Consider the following 9685-nt stretch of genomic DNA (forward strand, 5'->3'; position numbering starts at 1 on the left):
AAGATATAAATATGGGCTTTTACGACTTGATTGGAAAATGCAGGAAAATATATAAGTATTCTGACTGACTTCTATGTGCCAAGCACCTTTAGGGTCCAGGTAAATCAACAACATAATCTCAGTCTCAAAAGAATTACGATACCAAAGGAGAAACAAGACATAAACTTTGGACGGTGGCAGAAAATGCCACCCCAAAATATGCCACTTTAGCATAAGGATTATATTGAGCTAAAAGCACTGAAGGACAGCAGGTCCAAGAAGGGAGCTCTGACCTCCCCTTTTCTTTCTGAAAGCAGGAGATAAAACTCCCATGTGAAAGATGCCCTCCCTGTGCCGGGAGGAAAGGAACATTCTTATCGCCAGAGACAGAGTGAGGTCGAGACAACTCTGTACAAACAGACTTTGTTAAAATATCTCAACTTCCTTTAGTCTCTTCGTATACTTAGTTACTTCTCCACAACTGTGTCTCTTTGTTCACTCTAGTCTATAAACACTTAGGCTTGGCCACATCTTTGGGTCTTCATTTTCCTATGGGGTTCCCAGGTACATGTAATAATCTGTATGCTTTTCTCCCGTTAATCCATTTTATGCCAATTTAATTCTCAGACCCAGCGAGAGACCTTAAGATGGTAGCAGTAAAGTTTTGCCTCCTCTCCAACATTAAAAAGTAGACATTAAAAGTAATGAGCAGTTTATACAATGCTGTTACTAAAGAATTTCTGGGAGAGATTATTTTGGCATGACTTAGAGAAGTAGGGTTTAAACCCAGCTATAAAAGAATAGGATTAAAAAGGTAAAGGCAGTCCCTAAGGTCAGGATTTGAAGGCGTGATTCAGGGACAGAGAGCGAACCAATTCCACTGGATAGAAGATTCATGTTGCAGAAGAGCAGGAGAGAAGGGCGAAAGGGCAGGCTGGGAGTCCGAGAGCACAGCCGTGAGTGCCCAGCGCACGCGTTTTATCTTAAACCCATAGTTAATGTGAAGAGTGATGGCAAGGGGAGAGGACAAGGCAGACGGGAAAGAGAAAACGTGCGGCTTCCAAAAGACGTGCAGTCTGATGGACTGGAAAAGATTAATTTTTAATATGGTTATTTGTTATGCAGTCATGCTGTGTAGGCCAGTAACATCATATGATAAATGACACAAATGTTTCCAAGTGTAAATCATCATATTCCAACGAGGCAGCCACCAGCAGACACACATTTTCCATTGGGTCAAAAGGACCCAACATTTTATTTGCACACAAAAATACAGTTCTGTGTTTTTTCCCCTTGAGAAACTGTCCCATAGGTAACATCTGAACAGCCTGTCGTGAAATCACCACCCTGCGCTCCGCGCTGGCTGCGGTTGACTTAGTCATTTGTTGTGCCGTAGGAAGGAGGTGACAGTTACTGCTTGGATACGTTTGTAGGGCATAACCTCAAAGGAACTTCCTCACGCTCTATAGTAGAAAGGAATAAATGTTTGTTTTGAAGATAAGCATGGGTAAGTGGGAAAAAATGCTCAAGGGCAAATACTTCTGGAAAAAAATGCTTTATGAAAGAATGTTGGGTTTTTTTTTTTTTTTTTTTCAAGAAAGGCAAGTTCCAGCAGACCTTTTTTGTTGTTGTTGTTCAGGAGAACTGCCTCCTTTTCTTCTTTCCAAAATTTGCCAGATTTTACAATCCATATGAAGCATATTTTCCCTAAGGATTAAGATCTTCCCCCCAATTAAAATTTGTGCTTAAGAAATTAAGGGACTACATAGTACCTACTTCAGTGCCAAGGAGAAAAACAATCGCTTTGTCTACACAGGACATGAAGAAGTGTGGACTTGCACACTTGGCTTTTTTTTTTTTTTAACTAAACTTTTGAAATCAAGCAGTGCCAGCTTCCCTCAAATTCAAGTTATTCTGCTTTATAATGATCACCTCTCAAAAAAGCATTTCCAAGCCTCTACATGTGCCACATACCACCTATCAAATGTAGAAAATGTTTAACTCCAATGTTCTCATTTACAAGCATTTCAAACTGCAAGGGGAAAAAAATGACCAATTCCAAAATCCAAATTATTCTGTTCTTCATTTTGTGCAGCTTCTGCAAGAATTTGGGTTTCATTAAGCCAGCCTATTGCTATGGTATATTCTATTTAGGAATTCTACGTCAAACTCCCAGGCTTCAAGTAGAGGCAAGGTCTATATAATGGAAATAGTATAGGAACTTTAGAAGTAGTTTTCACATCTTCTTCTCATTCAGCTGGTTCACTTTCCTATCAGCTGTTTATCCATAAGTCATTTCATCTCTCTGGGGTTCAACTTTCTTTACTTTAAAATGAAGGAAAGGAACTAAGGAGTCTTGAAGGTCCCTCCCAGTTCTGACTTTGAGAGGCTTCCCTACTCTCTAATCATAATTCCCAATCACTTAATATATGTATTCCCCAACCACCCTTCTTCCTTTGACCATCATTGTCACTACCTTCTCTGAGTTTGACAGAGAAAAATACAGAGAATGAGGGAAAATTGAAGTTGTAAATAGTGTTTTTAAGATACTCCAAGGCTTCCAAATGTAATGTCTGGGGTGGGGTGGGGGGCGTAGAGGGAGGGGTGGGGGGTGTTTTAATGTTTTCTGATAATCAGGAGAAAATGGTTGGCTTGCTGAAATTCTTATTCTTGAATTTGGTATTTCTGACAACAGAGTTCAGATACGTAATTCACTTTTCTGGGTGATATACAGTGAACTCTGTCTAGGGAGCTGGGTGGAAGAAAGAATTAATAATTAAGTTTGTTTGATTTTTCAAAGCCTTTGATTCTCTTTTCTGCCTTCCGTCCACTTCATTACTCATTAACTGTTCTGGGAAAGATGTGTGCTAAGGGGAAGAAAAGATTCTCCAACCTGCACAATTAGTAGAATGTTCAGTGTGGAAAATTTTGGTCTCCTTATGCATTTATTTATACAAATGTCCCCTCTGCCTTTAAGTTACCAGGTACCAGGTACGTACGGACCAGTTATGAGTCGGTCCAGTGATTAGTCACTTAGATCCCTCCTCCCTCATCTTCCTCAACCAATCATCTCAAACCCATCCTTCCTTTCAGTCTCCACTGTCCCTGTCACATTAATCACCCTGACCATTCTATTAACCAACTAGCTGGTCTCCCTCTTGGATGGCAGTCTGTCCTCCACAGTGCTACCTGAAGAATCTTTGAACTCTCATCTGGTCATGCCACTCTCCCGTTTATAACCTGGCCTGTCCGTGACTCCTTATCGCTCACAGGAGAGCACTCAAACCTCCCAGCTTGACATTTCACTTTCCATGACTGGCGCCTGTCCTTCCCACAGACCCCCTCACATGCCAAACATTCTAAATTACTTGCAATTTTCCCACCATGCCAGGATCACTCCTACTAACACGCCTTTGTACTCATCTGAAATGCTTCTCTCTCCCTTGTGCACCTGACGAATTGCCTCTCATCTTTCATGTCTTCTCTATGAAGCCTTCCCCAACTTGCAAAGACAGATGTGGCTGCCTCCTCCCAGAGTGTTTCCACAGCCCCAGTTACCAACCGATACCAATCACATGCTTAAAAACTTATGAATTACTAGTCAAAGACTGGGATCCTCAGTACCTAAAATATTATCGTTAAATAAATGATTAAATGGTTGACAGAGTCAAGCAATTCTTATTTTCTCTCAAAATTGCCAATATTGCTGACATTAGAAACAGTATCAAAGACTCTGCAGAAACAAAAATTCAATTCATTAATCTAAGCATCTTTCTTACTCTGAAGCTTTTAAATCTAGCAAGGCAAGCAACAACAAATATTACAGAGCTCCCACTCTGCTGTAACAAGCACTGTTCTAGGTATTAGACAGTAAGAAGTCAAACTGATAAATTTTAGTTTCATCTTTGTTTTATTTTATCTTCTCTAATTGGATTGTGTTTCTGGTACTGCTAAAGGGCAAAAGCCAAAAAATGGCCAAAGGCAGATACAAAGAGGAAATTACAGGTAATTCCAAAAGCAGGTTTATAAACCACAAAGTAACCGGTGAGAACTCCACAGTCTCTAAATAACTCTGTCACCAGCAGTTTTCTTTATAAAGATAGGCTTCTCTACATTTGAAGAAGGTGGCAGATTCAGGGTGGCCCAAAAGAATAAAATTATTTCTGTTAAATAATCAAATTCATTCACAGCTTCTACTGCACATTTGCAACATACAAACTCTGTGAAAGAGACAGGACCAAGATCTTGGACCCAATCCCTTTGCTTTTCGAAGTGCCTCCAAAGTGTGCAAAAGCTTAAAGAAGGGAATGTGGAAAGCAGAAAGTCTTTTGGCTCTGTGTATTATTTTGACTGAATTGACTGGTTAATCAATTTTCATGAAGATATTTTCTTTATTTAATAACAGATTTTGTTAACAGACCATTTGTGCTATAAATGGAGCACTTCCCATTTGAAAAAAATTCTACTCCATTAGTTCATTCCTTTTTAAGAAATCTTACATTTTTATTGGATCTTAATTACTTAATTTATAATCCACTAACTTAAAAACAAGTTAAAGTGTCTAAAAACATCCTTTCCAAACATAAACACCAGCCTCTAAATTTTCCTCTCCATCTGTGGCATTTTAATACCTAAATTAACAACTCTTCTAACACACTGGACTGTTTTCTCCTCCTCTTCATCCTTTGCTCCCCAAATGTCCTCTCTACCTCACCTCCCCAAGCACAGAGAAACCCCAGATTTCCTCAGCATTTGAAAATGGCCCACCTTCTAAGATCTGACTTGAAAATTCTCTGTCCTTAACAGTCTACCTTTGCTATTTCCATACTCTCTATAAGCCTGCATTTCATCCTCAGTGGAACCTTCATCCAATTCTTCTGGCCAGCCATTTCAGTAAATACTCAGACTACGGCCCTAAAATTCCTCTTTGAAATTCACTGTTTCTTAATGGTCCCTTATTCTCTCTCTGCCTTAACTGCCCCTCTAACCAGCTGCAAGGACTGTCTTGATAAAATCTGAAAACCACTTAGTGGCCCACGAAAAAATTCCCGGTTTGCTTCATCAGTTCCCACTGACAATGCATTAGCATCTGCACCTCTAGCCATTCTAGACTCTGCTCCCAGGAACCAGGAACCAGTCTCAGTTTCTGATGCGTCCTAACGTTCAAGAGAAGACCATCCTCTATTTACCAAAATCACGGTGCATTTCTACAACTTCCCTCTTAAATTCCCATTGTTTTTTTCTTCTCTTTTCTTCTTTCCTCTGGGAGAAGAACCATTCTTGAGAAGGTTAAAATGCCCCTTTGTGCTCCCTCTTCCGGAATTGTGTTCCCTCAGCTCTTTCCTCTGCCCCATCTCTCCATCGCCCTTGTTCTCATCCGACAAAAAGGCACAGGTTTCTGTTACTCTAAAAATCTTCCTCAGCTGTTACCTGCCTCTAGTTAGTTTCCTATCATCTCAAAACCTCTAGAGTAGTTTAAAGCTGTTACCTGCATGTACTCACCACCCACGCATTTCCTGATCCCATGCGATCTGGTTTTTATTACAATTTCTCCTAAATAGTAAAGACCAAATTTAGCTGGGAGTCTGCACAGCTTCTGACATTTAGTTACTAATTTCCATCTTGAAAGTCTTCTCTGGATTCTAAAACATACCAGCCTTTCGATGCCTATGTTTCTTTGACCACCCTTCTGGCCTACTGGCTCTAAATCCCCATTCTGCTCCCTAAACCAAAGTATGTTCCTCAAGGTTTTGTCCCTAGCCTGCTTTTAATTCCATTCTTTCCCTTAGGAACCTAGGCTGCAGATTCCCCATCACCCTCATGTGGGTGACAGACCATCACCCACCTCTCAAACTTCAGACTTTTTTCTCAGTAACCTACTGGCAACTCACCTGCCCTTTAAGAGTTTATCCCAACAGAACTCATAACTTTCTCACCCCACATACCTCCTAAGCTAATTCCACCCATTTCTTTTAACAGACCTATAATTTTCAATGCTTTCCTCCGTCTCAGACCCACACACAAATAACCGCAGTCCTACAGACTTGCCATTTGTGACCCCTTCTTCCCGTTCCTACTGACCTCCAAGCTAGTTCTGACCCTTCGCGCCTCCACCTTTCTTTTTCTAAATTGGTCTCCTTACCTTAATATCTGCCATTTTAATCTCCCGCAATTCTTCTACACATACCTACAATCCCACACAGAGGGACTGGCTGTGTCTTAGAATCATCTGGGGTGCTTCTAAGACAAACAAAAGCCAAAGCCTCACCCAGGACACAAGTTTTGTTTGTTGTTGTTTTACTCCCAGATGATTTTAACCCACAACTAAAGTTGAGATCCACTGCTAGCCAAACTGGAACTCACTTTTCTTAAACACACACCTTGCTTTCTTACATCAAATTTCTTCAGCTAGTTTGGTCTGACTCCTTTCTTTTGGTACTTATTCCTATGCCTTGGACTACCATTAGTCCACTGTGCTTTAACAAATTTGTTAAACTGATAAATTAACCTGAAACTTTGCTTCAAACCCTCCCCTTACCCATCAACCAACCTCTCCTCTCTTCCAATCATTTACCACAGGTACATATGCAGCGAGCAGTTTTTTTTTTTTAAGTTTACTTTATTTTGGCAACTAGATCATGACTTTAGGTAAGTAACCTCTCTGAACCTGGCTTTCTCATCTCTAAATTTTAAAAGATGGATTAGATGACCTCTAAGTTTCTTCCTACTACTGAAATTATGATTCTATGATTATTTTACCAAAACAAGGTCTTGGACTACTTACTAGTGAATAATAGAGGTTTCTAGTATATTTTCCAAAATCACCTACTTCAAAACAGTTCTAGGTCCTCTGATGTTTTTGCTATTAGAATTATTGCCATATCTTGTATGATTCAACTCACAGATTGACACCAATCTTTTTAATAGTACAAAACAGAACATTTAAATCTGCTTTTTAATCACTGTAATCCTGATGCAACCAGAATAATGGCAAGAAATGTCATCACACAAGTTCTTAAATCTAGATACCAAGTTACTTTTACAAACTGATCAAATCAATTTGTTCTATACCATACAAACTTGGCCAGCACACATGCTGTTTTCAGATGAAGTTGTTAATTTTAATATTAACATGAAAAATAATCACGGCAATGATGTCGTTTGCTACTTATTCCTGATAGCTAAGTGTAAGTAATATGTGCAGAAAAACATTCCATGTCCTGAATTATGGTCAAATATATTAATTATGAAGGAAAAACTTTCTGGCAAAGAAAGGCTAATGTACACCATGAAGGCACCAGGCTTGCTGCTGAGAAATGAAGACAGTCCTGTAACTGGTTCTGTGCTAGCTGTCACAAACATTTTATCTTCTGAAGCAAGGCCTTTGTTTCTACATTCTCAAAGGAACACATTGAGCTTAAAAAAAAAGCAATTCCCAGATTGCCAGGTAAAATCACCCAGGAAGCTTTTTAAGATGAAGAATACCAATATCCTCCCCTGGAGGTTCTTCGGGTAGAGTAGTCTGAGCTATGACACAGACTTCTCGTTTTTAACTTTTCTAACTAGTGACCTATTTGTTTTCATATATGGTTGAAAAACAAAAAGCAAGTATATTCCAAGATCCATTTCTAGCTCTACAATTCTTCTGCATATGGAGTAATGCACATAGTAGTTGTTCTGTAAATGTAGCAAAATGGCTTAATAATGGTCTGAGAGAACAGCAGAAGAATCAATAGCTTGTCACTGCAGTACATGGCTGTCTTTATCAGCGAAATAACCGAAGCCTTCCAATTGTCAATTTGCCAAAAGGGGAATTTAAAGTTTTGTTTTCAAGATGTTCATAAACACCAAACTTTCTCTTGCAATTAAAAAAATATATATTTATGGTGGGAGATGGGGTAGAGGTTAAGATGAGAATTGTCTAGATACTCTATTTTTTGTTGTTTCAATATTTCAATGTTTGAAAATGGGATTGTACTTTTCTGCTATAGAGTAAAAACAAAAACAAACAAAAAACTAGTCTGAAATACATCACTCTACAAAAAAGGGAAAGATTTAGGAAAAGGAGACAATTAAAAAAATTAATCTTCTGGAAATGAATCCTGAGTTTGGTTCCAGTATCAACTTTAGTGTAAAAACATGGTTAGTTTTTAACTCATTTCCTTTCATTATAAAAACTAGTTTTTAATTTTTACTTTTCTTAGTAATGACTGGAATGGTCTATGGTTTGGACTTTGAAAACCATATGATAATTATAACAGGCTATAACTTAAGGATTCATCTTGGGTCTTCCTGAGAAGCAGTACATCTACTTTTTCACATTTCATTTTTCTGCTGGGTTACATTTTGAAACTGTTCACAGGAAACTACTCAATTACAGAAATTCTAGAAATCCTATAGGTTTTATTCACAATTAAATTATCTAAATAAAACTTCTTTGAATGAAAAGAATGGTAGTCAGGAAATATGCTGGAAAGGAACTATTGAACAAAAATACTCACTTGTCAAGATGTGGCAGTTGAGGAAGAGGTGCAAAACTGAAATAAGAAGGAAAGATTAGCCCATCTATTTGGTATTTGTCACTTGGCAGTATCAAATAAATGGCAGTAGCATGGTAAGAAATTCCAGCATTGCTGATGCTTTCCAAGCCTTAGCACTCTGAAATGGTCATCAGTATTTGGTTCAAAAGCCTAGGACTCATAAGCACTTATGAAGACACTAATATTTTTTCCTTATAGGTTTAAACCATCACAAAGGAGGAAGTTTTGATCAAAGTGTTTATGCTTTGCACCTGACAAGCACACACTGGACATCTGAACCTCTAACCTATCGCTATTTCCAAACACGCGCCTGACATTATGCCCGAGTACATCCAGAGCCCTGGCGGAGCGGACTACCATCTCACTATTGTCATTTTAATGTATTCCACACACAGCCAGAAGTTAAAACTCCACAGCATACCTCATTCTCATAAAAGTTATAAATTTCTTTCAATAAAAGCTGCAGCTTCTTAGTCTGGTTAGCATAGCTACAGACAGCTCTTACAACTCCTAATCACACCAAGGATCTGAATAACAAAGGAAAGTTACACAGTATTTTGAGGGAGTCTGTTTATACACTTCATCAAGGAGCCAATCTCAACGAAATATTCAGTATTAAGGGACCAGTGATAACATCACATAACTTGAGTACAAGAGGAAATAAATTCACATTTTGAAATACTGTAGATTATGAAATAGCCTTCAAAACACAAATACTCATTAAAAAAAAAATCCCTGCTTCCAGAGCAAATACTTGATTATATCAAATGTCACATTGCCAACTAATAGGTTTAGTGGCTTGATGAAAAAGCATTAAAACAAGTTTCTATCACGTATGTCTTGTCTGATTACAACAAAATCAAAGCCTATTTACAAAGAATAAATACTCCTAAAGCTGGTAGCCAAATCACGTAAGAGACATCAACCAAAAGAGCTGGACAAGAGCTTTGACAGCCTAAATCCTGGGTTCAAATTATGTCAACATCTGATTCTCAAATACAGATTTATTCAGGTTTGACACATCACTCAGGAATAGGGAGGAGTTAGTGGAACTGGGACTGAGGATTCACATGAATGAAATTTTTTCAGACCCAATGATTCTATGTCATGGCTTCCACTGACTAAAACTAAAAATATTTACCTTTTCTAAATAGAGTTTCAGGCCC

Source organism: Camelus dromedarius, chromosome 1, assembly GCF_036321535.1.
Source record: "Camelus dromedarius isolate mCamDro1 chromosome 1, mCamDro1.pat, whole genome shotgun sequence".
In the NCBI taxonomy this organism is placed as follows: domain Eukaryota; kingdom Metazoa; phylum Chordata; class Mammalia; order Artiodactyla; family Camelidae; genus Camelus; species Camelus dromedarius.